Here is a 16,581-nt window from a genome sequence, read left to right on the forward strand (position 1 = left end):
TCTGTCAGTCGGTCTCTGACTGCGCGCCGCGCTCTAGATTTTGTATCGGCAGTGGTGGATGTACTATCCAGGTCTACCTTCAAAATAGGATTGAAATCCCCCCAACCATAATCAGAGTGGTTTTTGTTTCGAAAGTTGAGTGTGCACTGCGTGAAAGAATTCCTGGAAGACAGTATTGGGGGCGTAGACACTCATCAAAGTGACCTTGTGACCCATCAGCAACCCCACTACAATAGTATATCGACCCTCCTTATTGGTGATGACCTGCTGGTAACTACAAGGAACTCTCCTATGTATCAGCAGTCCCTCTTGCGTAATGACTAAAATTAGAGAAATACCTGTGAGCACCCCAACTAGCGGCGAAGCTTGCCGCATCTGACACTGGTTAGTGTGTTTCTTGTAGAAAAGCGACGTCTATGTTATGTCTATCCAGGTAATGCACTACCTGCCGTTGTTTACGCTGGTTATTAAGACCTCTGACATTCCATGACAACAGGGACAAAGTAGAGGGACCTGCAAATAAACTTGGCAGCGTCATCAGTGAACTTTAAGCAGTCTGATGCGGATGAATGTCAGCTTCAATACAGTAAAGCAATACCAAAGACAATCAATATGATAACCAATCAAAAAAACATTTGATCCTGCCCTAACTCCCTACCCACCACCCAGCCTTACAGCAGAAACGGGAAGGCAATCCCCATCCTGTAAGCAAAAAACAGAGTACCAAACAACTTTACAGTGAAAGAGCTTGTAGTGTAGTTCCTATATTCCCAATAGGCTCTGCACATTGGAATAATATCTTCAATAGTATAGACGTAGGACGGAGGTTAACTAGGTCTTCTACTGACGATATTAGACTTAAGTTTTGTGTGCCAGCTAGCTCAGAGTTCACTAGAAACTTTCTCTAATAAGCGAGGAGGATTTTAACCTCCCTGGATAGACAAGAAGGGATTTAGTTTCTGACAACCATAGAACATGACAACTTTGCTCTCCCTGATCAAGAGTATATCTCTAGAGTCGTGTGAAAACAAAAGACAGCTATTTTACTCAGTCAATACGTGCATACTTAGTTTCACCAGATTGCAGAGAAAAGGAGAGACGGGCATGTTCAATAAAAGGTGTTATTTATTGATCAGTCTCTGTTCTCATACAAGAGAAATGAATCGCTACAATTGCAATACTTATAGTTAAGTAAAGTGCATACAGTAAAAGCAGGATCATAAAATAATACTGTAAACGCATTGATATGGTTTCTTAGCCATATGATACTTTAAAATGGATAAAAGATATACATACATATATACATTGACTAATCGTACTCAACTGGTGCTTCTAACTACGCCTACCCCGGTGTACCTGACCTAAGCCTAATACATGGGAGGGAGTATGTAAGTAGCAGTTTAAGTTAAGTTTGTTTTGCCAAGAATCTGACTCAAGAATTCTCTGTAAGGGTTTAGTCAGTTCAGTACCTGGGATTTAGAAGGCAGGTATCTCTTTCTCAGGACTCGGTATCCCAGTCACCCGCGAAGGTGAGCTGGAAACGCTGGAGGCTGGATTTCTCGGCAAGAGAAAAGACAGCGTCTTTCTCAGCGCGTCAAAGGGGAGGGGCAGCGTCCGTGGGCTCTCGCATCAGCTGGGCTCTCCGGCAAGTAGTCACTGCTCCAGGTTCATCACCACCGTGTGTCTGTTTAGGACAGCATTGGTATATTTATACCTGAGAGGTGCTGGGTTTGACGTAAGGATGGACATAAGACGTCAATAAGGATGTCACTAGGAACTGAGCGTTCTCGCAGTGCTTTACAGGAGTTCTTGGACTAAATCAAAACATGGCAGGTGGGGATTTCCCAGGTTGCTCGAGGCTTGGATTTGTTTAAGAACTCGATGTGCTTTCTAGGGGGCTGGAGGAATAGTGCTTGCTTAATGTGACTGCATGCGCTATGACTTATGAAACGGGTTTCTGTGCCGTTGTATGGATATTAGTGATTTATAACTGGGCAAGGGTCAGAAATAGGAGTATCAATACAGGATCCTAGATAAACACACTACACCCACTCCACGAATTCATGTCCATATTTACTAACCTAAGCAATAGTAAACATAACTAATAGTGCATGTGTATACCGAACCACCCCAAAATAAATTTTTTGCATTTGAAAAATGGCATATTCGAAATACACGAAAATGAGTATAGGTACTGTATGCATTCAAGCAGAGTAATCATTCAAAAAAAGATGCACATTTTATATCAGTATGAATGATTTGCGAAAATAACACATGAAATGGCTCTTAATACAGAAGAAAAAGTGCGAGACCACTTCATCACATATAAATACAATTACTTGTAAATATGCTAGAGGCTGAGGTAAAATATTGTCTCTAGAGTTCCTAAAAATAGAAGCTCTGTTCTCTAAGAAAAGTTCTACTTTAAGCAGAGGACGAGTGCCAACGAAAAAAAGGTAAATATTTTGGAATTCGAAAAAAGTTTTCGTTTTCAGGGGAAGAAGAAAAAAAAATAGTTCCAAATAGTCTCAGTAGCTTTGTTTTACAAAGCTGAAGGCCGAATTCAGAGTTCAGAGAACGCTGTGTGCTCGTTTGCTTAAAGTTATTCTTTTGGTTCGGGGGAAAACATCATTTCAGACAGACTTTCAAAAAAACAGTTTACCACCTCAGGTGAAAGTTCGACCAAGTTGGAGAATGTCGCTACCATGCAGTCGTGCGCATGTTCGCTTTCAGTGATGTTTCGATCAGCATTGATTACTGAAGGTCGTACCTGGTTGATGCTGCTCTCATCTTGTACTTCACTACCCTTCAATCGTAGTGGTGAAGTCTCCACGAATGCCGTCATCAGGATAGGTAGCCGCTGGGGACAGCACGATGCATGAGCCTTTACTGGACCCAACAAAGTATCTGTATCCAATGGTACTTCTGATTGTAGTGTGAGACAGGTGTCCAACACGCATTCTTCGCCGCATGAAATGGCTCTTAATACAGGTAAGACACAATTCTGCCATATGGGACTGAACGAAAGAAACCAGGTCATATTCAGATCTCTTAGCCGGGCTAATCCAAGGACTTTAGTTATGCGGTCCCGATAGCGTATAGCTAGGATCGTTTCTTCCATTGTTGCTGGAGTCTTGTCTGTGACATGGCTTGCCATAACGAAGCAGGAGTAGCAAAAATAAGATGCCTGCTACGAGTCCCAACAGGAGTGGAAGTCCGCCAAAGACCGAATGGACAAAATTGGGAAATATACCCAGGACTGCTTTGAATGGGGTTAACAGTCCCGAAAAAACGGTCTTAAATACACTCGCGATACCATTCGTATCCGAAATGTTTAGTATTTCGTTTAGCATTTCTGCGAAGTGTAGGGGCAATTTGTCGATAACAATGCATGTATCTCTTCCGTTGTCCTTGCAACTTGGAGATCATACATTTCTTTTGATGACGTCAAATGAACTGGTGTCTGTAGGAGCACAGTCTTCATTCTGCTTAAAGTATCAATTCGAATAGAAGAGATTTTCCAACTGGGCCAAATTTTTCCCTCCCTGTCTGGAGTGTCGTTTGGAAACAATACTCGCCCACAGCAAGTGACCATAGAACTCACGCTTACTAGATAAGGTTTTCATGGCAGCAAGCCACAACATCTGTGATCCACAATTAGAATGTAGCTCCCGTTAGAAAGCCGTCTAAAGAATGGCTCTATGTGAGTTGCAGGTGTGCCGAGCTGGTGACATGAAAGGTTATTTGAAGTCCCCTCACAGGCCCCATGCAAATTTATACCCTGACACAGGAGTATACCACTTAGTGATTGTTCACAATTGTTACCACTGAGAAATACACTCTGTCCTTTTTCACTATAACATGTGTAATTTTGGCTAGGCCAAGACAGGTTGTCTGTTGAATTGTGTCATTCAAAAATATAATTTGTTCTGGGATCATACAGGCTCTAAATAATGATTCTATACCTTGTACTTGCCAATCTTTTGTACCCCAGATTGTTTTCGTTTCAATATTATTGTTCCAGAAATCAAAACCGAATGTATTCATTTTGTCAAAAAATGATTCTGAATAGATTAATTTTGTGTTTGTTAGCATGGTTTTCATTCCTGTCTTATTTAACAATTTGAAATAAAACGTTTCTGCATTACTTGTGTTAAACCCTGAGAAATATGGAAATTTTTCATAAAATGTTTTCGAACTGCCTTTTGGTGGAGTTGCACAATGTTCCCATTGGTTATAATTAAAAACATTTCTAGGTTGAGCAGATTTATGCAGATAATGGTTACCATAGTGGTTGTAACAGTACATCTGGTCATAATTAGATGAACCCTGTAAATAATCATGTTCTGTAAATTTAGCTGACATAACTAGGTCTGACATCATATCATTAATACTTTCAAAGTCCCAATCATCAGCGAATGTGCTCGGTTTTACAAAGTCACTTAATGAAACCTTAAATTGATGAGGATACTTCAAGAGCTCGACCGGGCCATAGATTTCGTAATCAGTTTTGTCCCATGCTACCCCACCGGGTATAGGATTGGCTGTGAAGTTTACTGAAGAAAGTTCTCTTTTCTCGACGTGTGAAGACTTGTGTGGTTTCAGGACCAAGTTGATTTTCTGGCTTGCTGTGTCCATTGTAACATATTTTCCCTCAATGAAATGTCCCCAATATAGTACCATGATGTGCCAAAGTATGAGGACAAATACACCTTGTGCCACCCAAAATTCAATCCATGGAGAAATCAGATAGGTTTCTTGTAGTTGATGAAAGAGTTCTTTTGCTTTGTCTTTAAAAGTCTTTGATGTTGTCGGCTGTTCCTCAGGTTCGCTCGGATCCTCAGAAAAGTCATCGAAGTTGATGAAATAGCCTGATGCAGTTCTGTCAATTGTTTCAATTGCTTCTGGATTCCTTTTTGTTTTTGGAATTTTCTTTGTTGCATTAGCATAGTCAGTGGTTACATCATTGTAGACTGGTGTTTCTTGATGTAAGATTTGGATTTGGGGTGTCAAGAGGTTTAAGTTCCATGGCTTTGTTGCATAGTCCTTGTTGATTCACTGTAGGTTTATCAAATGTGATTAGTCTCTCAGTTTGAACCTCTATGTTTGTAGCAAACTTTGGTGTTCTGCTATTTCTTGGGAGTCCACTTGGCCTACTACTTATTATCGGCCACATGATTGTGGTTTAACCAGGTCGATGGATACAACTCGGTTCTCCTTTTTACCAGCAAGGGGCGGTAGTACAACTGATCTTGTTCCGTTGATAGCCAAGACAGGTACTGCTTTTCTGTAAGAAGGCCCAAATTCCTTCTTTACCGCGATCTTCTCTCTGACCAGATCCCTGATTTTTGGAATCCAGACAGGCCTTGCTGGGACAGGTGGTTTTTCTTCAGTGGTTGTTGGCTGTTGTTTCAATTTTATGTTGCTCAGGTCTTTTCTTTTTTCGTTTAAGTCCTGTAAAATAGCCAAACGATCTTTGATATCAAAGCATTTTTCTTTAACCACTGAAGTTTGACTATCGAGGTCCTGGATCAACATTCTAGTCCCAAACAATAGTTCGTACGGACTGAGACCTCTCAGAGAATTTCTTGGCAGATTGTTAAGACTACGTTGGACACTTTTTAAATGTTTGACCCACCCAGCCCCCGAACCTAATACCTTTGCCGTTATAGATTGCTTTATGTCACGTTTTTTTCTTTCCACAATTCCGTTTCCCTCAGGATGAAAGGGACAAGAGTACCGCAATGCAATGCCCATGCTGGTCATGGCCTCCCTATAAGCCCGAGAGCTAAAAGCAGGACCCTGGTCAGAATGTAGCATGCCAATTGCGTATGTGCCGATAAAGACTCGCAAATCTTTTATAACAGTTCTGGCGTCAGCCGAGCGCTGGGGCCACATCCAAATAAATCTCGTGCATGAATCCACTGTGACAATGATATATTTATAGTTGCCATCCCTTTGTAAGGGACCGCAGTGGTCCAGGTAAACACATGCTAATGGTTTATCTGAGATTAGAAGGGGCGTCTGTGCTGGTCGTTTCACGGTTGATACCTTCATCCTTTGGCATATTTCGCATTCTAGAACATAGTTCCTAGTTTGTCGTCTCATGTGTGGCCACCAGTATCTCTGTTTTAATAGCGATACTGTGGCTGAAACACCAGCATGTACAGAAGCGAGCCCTTCGTGTGCCGCTATAATGAGTCCTAACCTATGTTCCATGTTTGGAATTGCCCTATCCCCCACTCCAGGGATTCGAGCAAATGGAACGTTATTCGCATCAGTTATGTATGAGTACTTTACTGGAAAGCCTTTCGGGAGTGTTTCTATCGCATCTTTTACTGTAGCGCTGACAGCTTGTAATATTTCGCTGTCTATTTTTGTTTTTGACCGGGTGATAGCGGCTACGGAAGCCGTTTGGACAGCTGCCTTCGCTGCTTCATCAGCCAATGAAGTCCCTGCAACGTGAACGCCATCACGTTGATGACTCAGTGTATGTATCACGTGAGTCTTTCGTAGTTCCTTTTGTAAAAGAACTACTTGTCCCCTAAGCGTTTTGTGCTTGATTGTGCCACCTTTTGCGTCTTTGAAACCGTTTTGAACCCAGTTCTGCAAGTATTCATTATAAGACTGAAGGCAATAATATGAATCGCACACTATGAGTGTGGGGAATTTGCGATCGGTATTTTCAAGCGCCATCTTAAATGCTAGTAGTTCAGCTCGCTGAGCTGTACAATCTCCTAGAGGGTAAAGAGTCATAATATCGAGTATTTTATTTCAACTGGACAGAATATCGAGTAAAAAATATAGAATGGACATAATAACGACTAGACATAATATAGACAACAAAAATATCGACTAGAGAAAATAAATATCGAATAGAATGGACATAATATCGAATCAAAAATATAGAATGGACATAATATCGACTAGACATAATATAGCCAACAAAAATATCGAATTTAAGGTAAGTTAATAATAATTTTTATTTTTTGTGTAATATAAGTCTGTAGCGGGTTGTGGGTTTATAGGGGAATAGGGTGGGAAGTAATTTAATTATAATTAATTAAATATGTTAATTTATTTATTGAGATTTATTTAGAATTAATTGTTAATTACTTATTAATTGGTAATTAATTAAAATATAATTGGTAATTAATTATAATTGATTAATTGATAAATATTTTAATTTTAGTAATTTATTTTCTGTAGCGGGTTGTGGGTTTATAGGGGAATAGGGTGGGAAGTAATTTAATTATAATTAATTAAATATGTTAATTTATTTATTGATATTTATTTAGAATAAATTGTTAATTAATTATTAATTGGTAATTAATTAAAATATTATTGGTAATTAATTATAATTGATTAATTGATAAATATTTTAATTTTAGTAATTTATTTTCTGTAGCGGGTTGTGGGTTTATAGGGGAATAGGGTGGGAAGTAATTTAATTATGATTAATTAAATATGTTAATTTATTTATTGATATTTATTTCGAATTAATTGTTAATTAATTATTAATTGGTAATTAATTAATATATATTTGGTAATTCATTATAATTGATTAATTGATAAATATTTTAATTTAAGAAATTTATTTTCTGTAGCGGGTTGTGGGTTTATAGGGGAATAGGGTGGGAAGTAATTTCATTATAATTAATTAAATATGTCATTTAAATTATTGGTATTTATTTAGAATTAATTGTTAATTAATTTTTAATAGGTAATTAAATAAAATATAATTGGTAATTAAAATAAATTTATTATTTTTGAAATTGTAAATTAATTTATTGTTAATAGGTAATTAATTAGTATGAGTAGGCAATTTTTATAATTGAATAATTTTATTTAGTATTTATAAATAAATATTTAATATTTTTTATACACAAGTAAAATATTTTATTTATTTGTAATTGGTATTACTATTTATGTTATTTATATCTATTTGTGAAGTATTTACTTTCCCTATTATTGCACTCTCTGAAGTTGGAATAGTAATTTTAACCCCTACGCTATACAACACTTTCCCTACTGTTGCACCCACTGGAGTGGGTATGCAACGTTTACAACGCAACTTTTACTATGCACTACCATTACAACGAAACTTTTACAACGCAAAAACTTTTACAACGCATACATTTACAAAGCATGTTTTTACAACGCAGATACCTTTACAACGCATACCATTACAACGTAAGTATTGCTAAGTATATAATTATTTTTAAAATGTTATATGTTTGGGTTTTTGGGTAAAGGGGTATTTTTAGGGTTCAGGGTCAGTTTTCAGTTTTTGGGTAAAGGGGTATTTTTAGGGTTCAGGGTCAGTTTTCAGTTTTCGGGTAAAGGGGTATTTTTAGAGTTCATGGTCAGTTTTCAGTTTTTGGGTAAAGGGGTACTTTTAGGGTTCAGGGTCAGTTTTCAGTTTCTGGGGCAAAGGGGTATTTTTAGAGTTCAGGGTCAGTTTTCAGTTTTTGGGTAAAGGGGTATTTTTAGGGTTCAGGGTCAGTTTTCAGTTTTTGGGTAAAGGGGTATTTTTAGGGTTCTGGGTCAGTTTTCAATTTTTGGGTAAAGGGGTATATTTAGGGTTCAGGGTCAGTTTTCAGTTTTTGGGTAAAGGGGTATTTTTAGGGTTTGTGGAAAAGTAAATTTTGCCATGTTATATGTGCCTACGTGTTCCCCATCTTATGCTATATGTGCATGATCGATATGCATGTATCCCCTATGATCGATTAAAGACGCAATCATAGTTGTGTCCAACTCTAGTATGTCAGTTTCCAGTTCTCGTGAAAACAACGAGTATTAGGCCTATGTTGCCACATTTTACAGTGTGCACGTTAATTCATTGAATTGTCCCCGTTTCTAGGCCTCAAAAGGGCCCGGACATCAGATTCAGCTCCTGTCTTCTGAACCCTCTCCGAGGAGCGATACAGCCGCCACCTGCATCCCTGACCCTTCACTTACTTCCTGCCTCACAGTGCCCGGCCGGGCCTGGCTCTGCCTGCCAGTCTGCCAAGAGTATGTTATGCCTCTAGTTATCAGTCCAGCCCTCCTTCTCTGCATTCCTAAGCTACTGAATCGCATCAACAGTTTCAGCCATGGTCTAGCCTTACTGTCTCCATGTAAGAGAAATACTGTATTAATATTCATAGAATATTCCTAGCACACGCAATACATGTAGAATTATGCATGCACCAGTCTTAGTGTCAAGTAGCCTTTGCCCTGATAACTTTTGGATTCTATCAATATGTGCTCCAAACACCAGATACCAGATATGATATAGGTACATGTCGTTCTGACACTGCAGACTGTAGTCTCCTCTTCTAGCGCAGAAGTCATAGCCCCCAGTTCCTCCTGGTAACACGTCATTGCCCGTTTGCGCGCACCACTAGGTTAAAGGTCCCAGCTGCTCAGGTAGCCCCCTCCATGTTTCCGCCCCGTTTATGACACTTCTGTTACGTTTACATCACATGTCTATGTATACGCCCTGTACACGCCTTCTTGTTACTCCCATTTTGTCCTTATCTTTCGCGACTGCTACGCGTTACGCCTACTGCTACGCCTACTGTATTGAATGTAATGTATTTGTTTTAGTATATATACTGTGTAATGTTACTTTTCGGTGTGCAGCTGCCGTCCCGTGCTTCCAGGCTGTTCTGTCCCTTCCCTTATGCCTGATTAAAGCCTGTAGACTCAAGATACCTCGAATCCTGTCTCTTATTTATTGAGCTATCTGTTTTATTCACTGTATTCAAAAATAGTACCGGTAATTAATTATTTATTTACCACATAATGGCGCCCGAACAGGGACTTGCCCTTTCCCCACGCGCCGGTGAAGCCACGCAGGCCCCCTGATCCTCTGCAGCCGTGACGGAACCATACCGTGCACGTGCAGATATTTCTGCTTCAAGTATCCCTCAGGCCCACGGAGGAGACGGAGGTTGCGGTCCAGCATCCAGACGAGGCGGTGAGGAACGCGGCGAGTCCCGACCAGAGCCCAAGCCGAGAGTCCAAGGTCCGAGGTATCCGGAGGCCCACCCGTAACTGAAGTCCGAAGTTCGTAGTCCGACGTCGTAGCAGTCCAGTCCAGTCCGAGGCCTTCCGTTCTTGCTGCCCGGTGAGTACCGTTGCTGGGGTAGTATCTAGACAGGGTCAATTAATTTGTCTCTGGTCCGTGGGTTTGGGTACGCAGATCCAATCCGAAGTGTTCACCTAGGTGGATGCGGGTCCTGACGTGTCTCTTTATGAGACCGGTATGTTTCGTACTGTTTTAGCAGTGCATCTAGTAATTCTAGTAAGTTCCGTTCTCGAGAAATTCATGTGTTCTGTTCTCAGTATACCAGGTAATATTCTGTCCGAACTGTTATTCTAAATGTTATTTAATATGTTTTCAATGTCGTGGTATGAGTGATTTGTTTTTCCAGTCATTATTGTGTTTATCGTGTATTGTATTGTGTTCGAATTCCAGCCTAGAAAATGCCTCTATTCTCCAAGTTACGTCAGTTAAAGACCCGAAAAGGGTTACTAGAGGAAGCAGTTCCTGTCCCGCCTAGGGACAGTCCAGGTCATTTTATGTATCATAAGCATGGCTTAAGTGCCATAATATATCTAGACTTATGGGCGGACTATACCAAGGAATTAGAACAGCAATATAGATGGCCCGTATCAGGTACATGGGATGCCGAGTGCATCATGCGAGTAGAAGAAGCATTATGGAAAAAGAAAGCCAGACAGTCCCAGAAGGATGCCATCGAGTTATGGCGCCAAGAATCTCATAAAAGAACCGAAAAAGAGATCAGAAAAACAGAATTAAGTAGGGAATCCTCAGAAAGAGCCCAAGAAAGGGAATTAATCGAAGTAGGTGAACGAGTTAAAGCAGAACAGTCAGACAGACAGAGAAATGCCCTTATTAAGGGTATGTATCCTCTTCTTGCCGAGGGCTTGCCAAGGGCAACCCCGGAAGCACCATGTAATTTTCCGCCGCCATTAGTTCCGATTAAGCTACGTCACAAACCGACCGCAGCTGATATTTTTCTCTCGTCCTATTTGGACGATACAGTCCCAGAATATGCAAATCCTGTTCCGCCTGTTCCCGTAAATAATGTAGTTCCTGTTCCTCCAGCCACCGGGACCGCGGGTCCAGTTCACGTTACCGCACCCGTTACAACACCCCCGGTCCAGCCTATAGTACATGTGCCCGCTACATCAGTCACTCTGCCAGCACGTACAGTACCCACCGACGATTCTAGTTTAGGAGCCGCGGGGGGAAGTCCTCCTGGAACCCCGCCTCAACACAGACGTATGACGCTACTTGAGCTACATGAACAAGCGTTACAGCGTACGCCGAAAACTCAAACATTTACAGATATCAAGCGAGCACTTACCGAATGTCGTTATGATCCAGTTCCAGGCGATGGTAATATGGTCATATACTCAACAACAAAGGGAGAGCAAGGGAGAGGAGACACTCTCTCAGTCCCCAACCAATCGTACATAAACAAAAAGAGAGAGAGGTCAGAACAATCTCTGATCAAACTTTCAGGGATTTTTAAGGACCACACGAAACGGAGTCAGAAATAAGGTTAGCACACCCAATTTGGGTGATGAAGAAAGCCCTCACACACCGACCTAGTCAGTGTCATGCTTCATCATCGGGCCCCACCAAAGAGGCCGAGTGCCTCTTTGGTGTGCTACGACGCCAGATAGACTGCGGAGCGGGTTGTGTGGGGAGGGCGTGCTCTAGATTACAGTGAATTAATTTAAAAGTGCCTTAAAACGAGTATCCAAAACAAAATTTAATGAGTGATCCCTAAGGCACAAAGAGTATTAAGTGTCTGGATTTAGTTGCCAAGGATTATGGTTGGTTAAATACAGAATATACTCAAAATAGATTTACTTAGTCAACATGTTTCTGCCATAAGGGTGGTTGTTTACCAAGGCATTCGTCAGGACTAAACCCCGGCGGTATGGGCTCTCTAATCACCCACCCTAACCTGGGGACGTGAAAGTGAAAATTAAAAAGGTGAAAAAAGTGCTTAAAAAAGGGGGAAGAGTAAGTTACTCATTCCAAAAAACTCCTTAAATTTTGGAGTATAACAGCACCTGTAAAGAAGAAGGGACAAACAAACAGAAGACAAACAACAACATAATTATTATATGCCCTTCTGAATTGTCATCGTGCTCCATGATGTGTGGCTTAGAAGTGGTTTACCCAAAGTAACCAATGTATTTACAGCACCTTCCAAATAGCCCCTATAGGAAGATAGCGCATAGCTCTGGGAAGTGCAGTGCTAAGGGTGTACTATTTACAAGGAACAGACTAAAATGGGGGGGTTTTAAAAAACACAAATGCGTGAAATCCTTCTGAAGGGATCAATGGACCTCAAAGGTCTGTGCCCCTCAAGTTGGTATCTCTAGATAGAAATCTCACTTTCAAAATGGGCGCTATTGGCACCATGGGTCACGGGAGGGGATCGGAGCGAACCTGGCACATCCTAGGAGAAAAGGAAGAACCATTGCAGTAACCTGTGCAATTGTGGACACTTAGCTTAGATCGTCGAAGAAGACGAGCGACCTCGAAGGGTCTACTCACGCCCTCGGTGCTCTCGACCCGCCGGAAACCTAGTTGCAGCCTCCAGACCGGACCCCGAAGATGGGAAAACGGGGCCAGCAATGCGGATCTTAAGGGAAGCAGTCGCGTCTGCGCGCTGTTTCCGGGTGGGCGTGTTCCGCCGCAGAGCGAGGCTAGGAACGCACCCGCCCACCCTGGAAGGTGCGGTCCAGAGTGAGAGCGAGGCTTGGTTGCCGGCCGGCTCTCTCAGTGGACCAATTGATACAGCGGTGCTTAGTGAGTAGGATTAAAAGTAAACACGCCGCGTTAGTGCCATATGTTTGAAGGCAGGGGCGCTGGGCTAGTATCTAGTGTAAGGAAATCGGGGCGCTTGCATTGCAATAAACCCCGTTTCAGAGGCGGAGTGCAAATGCTCCATAAATCAATTCGCCTACTATACAGAGCAAGGAGCGCTGATAGAAGGGTGCCTAGTGCTGGTAAAGGGAATGACACAGCCATGCACTAGGTCGAGTAAGGGGTTATATTGATCGATATGCAGCAGTGCAGCAACGCTGCTCATGACATGCAGGCTTGGTACCTGCTGTAGTGGCAGACCCGGATACCGGGGGTAATGATACACAAACAAAAAGCTAAGGACAACCCAGATTGTATTCAGGGGGTTAGATTAATCAATAAGCAGCAGTGCAGCAACGCTGCTCATGACATGCAGGCTTGGTACATGCTGTAGTGGTAAACCCAGAAACCAAGAGTAATGGTACACAAACTAAGCTAAGGAGATCAGAGTTACTGTTTTAAGGTCCACCCAGATTGTATTCAGGTTGGAAGACCAATATAAGAGTGATGGTGTGGACTGTACCCTTATGTTAGTACTGAGCTCCATGGGATGTCATCGTTAAGCCCATTTACATTGGTGCCCAAACGATACACCCAACGTTGCTCTTTTTCAAATAGTCTTTTAGCGATGTTTGTTGGGCCACTGACCACTTCAATTACTGTCCACCTCATGTCGTTTGGGGTGTGGTTTTTGTCAAAGAAGTGGCGGCTTAGTTTCGTGGTTAGTTTCTTGCATCTGACATTACTTCGGTGCTCACCGATCCGTTGTTTAATCTTGCGCGTAGTCATACCGACATAGCGTTGCTGGCAGGGACATGTAATCAGGTACACAACGTTCATGGTGTTACAATTCGTGTGATCCCTTTGAGTCCATACTTTTCCAGCTTCAAGTGACAGAGTTTTTGTGGCTTCGGTTAGGTGACAAACGCTGCAGTTGGAGCACGGGTAGTGCCCTACGACTCTGGGCATCCCCCAGGCACCGGTGACTGTCGGAGTAGATTCAATGGGTGTAGTTCTTGGACGAGTGTGCACCAGGGAGTCTCTGAGGCTACGTCCTTTCTTGAAAGAAAAAAGGGGTTTCTCCCAATTCTCTCTGTGAGAAGTCAGTATTGACCAGTGTTTATTGATTGATTTTTTCATAAAATTTGAAAGACTGCTGTACGTGGTGACGCACGTAAGTGGAGTTGAGTCAGGTTCAGTGACCTTGTCTTCTAGCAAAGCCTCTCTTGGTTGATTTCGAGCTCTCTTGAAACCTTTGGTCAGGATAGGTGTAGGGTAGCCTCTATCTTTCAGTTTCCCAGTCAAACTATTGGACTGTTCTTTGAAGTCTGAAAGGGAGGTGCAGTTGCGTCTCAGCCTGAGATACTGCCCGTAAGGGAGATTCTCCTTAAGCGGGCGGGGGTGGAAGCTGCTAAACTGCAGGAGGTTGTTTTTCGCAGTTGGCTTATGGTGGGTTTTTGTTTCCAGGACTGTTCCGTGCACAGAGATTACTACATCAAGGAAGACTATCTCCGATCTGCTTTTGGTGTTGGTAAACCGCAGATTGCGATCTAGGGTATTAATCCAGACCAAGAAGTGTTCAAGATCGGTGTCACTCCCAGTCCAAAGTAATAAAACGTCATCTATGTAACGCTTCCACAGGAGCATAGATGACGAGAAAGGTGCGGTGGACGGTAGGATATTTTTTGCCTCAAAGTCAGCTACATACAGCCCCGCCACGCTTGGAGCAAAAACACTGCCCATAGAGGTGCCCGAGCACTGGAGGTACAATCTGTCTTTGAAAGAAAAAAAGTTTTCTTTCAGGGCAATCGTGGCACACTCGATGATGAAGGCTTTGGGTGTTTGGTGATCCCATTCGATGGAATCCAAGGATTCTGTCAGGACTCTAATCGTGTCATCCTGGGGGATGCTTGTATACAGACTTTCAACGTCCAGGGTGACAAGAGTGACTGAGTTAGCTGGAAAAGTTATATCCGATAATAGGCGTAGGAGGCTCTTAGTATCTCTCAGATAGGCTGGGGTTGACTGTACCAAAGGTTTCAGGAAATAGTCACAAAATTGGGATAGGGGCTCGAGTAGAGACCCGATCCCCGAAACTATGGGACGGCCTGGTGGAGGCAGTTTGTTCTTGTGCATTTTTGGGAGTGTATAAAAATACGGAATAACACTGTTGGTGTTCCTTAGGAAGGCAGCCTCGTTTCTGGACACGTGTCCCTCTTCCTCAGCTTGTTGGACCAGGGTCGTGATTCTCCTAGTAAGGGCTGCCGTGGGGTTTACTGTAAGTGGGGTATAGTTCCGCGTGTCCCCAAGTAGTTGATTGCACGTTCTCTCGTAGTCGACAGTGTCTTGAATGACGATACCCCCGCCCTTGTCGGCCGGCTTGATGGTAATCGTGCTGTCATTTTGCAGTTGCTGCAGAGCTTGGTATTCCGCAGTACTAAAGTTGCCAAAGACTGTAGGGATTTCACAGGACTCAAGGTCTTTGAATACAGCCTGCTCGAAGGTAGTGATTGCTGCAGGTGTAGTATGTGGGGGGGGGGTGAAAGTAGAGCTAGGTCTTAGCCCGGTGTCACCGTTCCTTGTGGCCTCGTTCGGGTCATCCTTCCCCTCAAAGAAGGCTTTCAGTTTAAGCTTTCTGAAAAAACCGGCAAGTTCACAGTGGAGCTTGAACTTGTCCGGCCTAGCTTTGGGAACAAATCCCAAGCCTTTCTCGAGCACCTGAATTTCGGTAATTGTGAGTTCTTTAGTAGAGAGGTTAGTCACAAGGCTCACATCCCGCTCGTTCCTGGCTGTTGATTGCTGCGAGTGTGGTTCGCTACAGGGTCTTCCTCCTCCCAGGTTACTCGGTTGTTGCCTCTTCTCTTCCCTCTGCCTCTCCTGCCGCTCTCTAAAAAAGGCTGCCTGTATTGGTTCTGGAAGTTTGGTGGAGGCATGAACCCTGGGTTCCAGCCCATGAAAGGGAATTGAGGCTGTGGAAAGGCATACGGATTATGGCCCATCATCATTTGTGGTGGTTGCCATTGCTGGTGTTGCCCTTGATTTCCTTGTCGGCCTCTAGGATTCCTATTCCCACGATTCCCTCTACCCTTCGCTTGTTTAAACGAGTTATTGCTCGATCCACTGCTGTTTGATGAATCATCATCAGAGTTGTCGGATTTCTTGGTATTCCTGGTAGGTGGGGTAAAGGTGGGAGCCGAATAGGGATATACCTTTTCGAACTCAAACTTCTTCTGGTCCTTTTGCAGTTTGGTTGCTTTTGCCTGCATCAAGTTATCTCTGTACTCATTGAGTTCTTTATTCAATTCATCCAGACGTTTTTTGAAACCAGTGATAGTAGTTTTGAAGTTTGATTCGGTTTCCCTTATTTCGACCATAAGCGCTTCAGAGAGTCTGAGCGCTGTTTTAATTATTAAGACTAGCCAGTCGCGTGTACAGTGCCACGCGATCATGGCCCAGTCTTTCCGGAAGGTGGCATCATTCAAGAAGATGCGAGGGGCATTTGTGACTAGCAACCCTTTAGGTGCTGAATTTGACATAAGGTATTGTTTTAGAATGGTTCCATGGAGAATGGTGCGGATATGCTCTCTCTTTTTCTCTGTGAGATTTTCCCACTCGGTGGTGTTTGCTATTGCTTGTGAAATCTGTGGGTCTGCAAAGATTGTCGTGTCTGACATTAGTTC

Source organism: Lissotriton helveticus, chromosome 5_1 (assembly GCF_964261635.1).
Source record: "Lissotriton helveticus chromosome 5_1, aLisHel1.1, whole genome shotgun sequence".
NCBI lineage: Eukaryota > Metazoa > Chordata > Amphibia > Caudata > Salamandridae > Lissotriton > Lissotriton helveticus.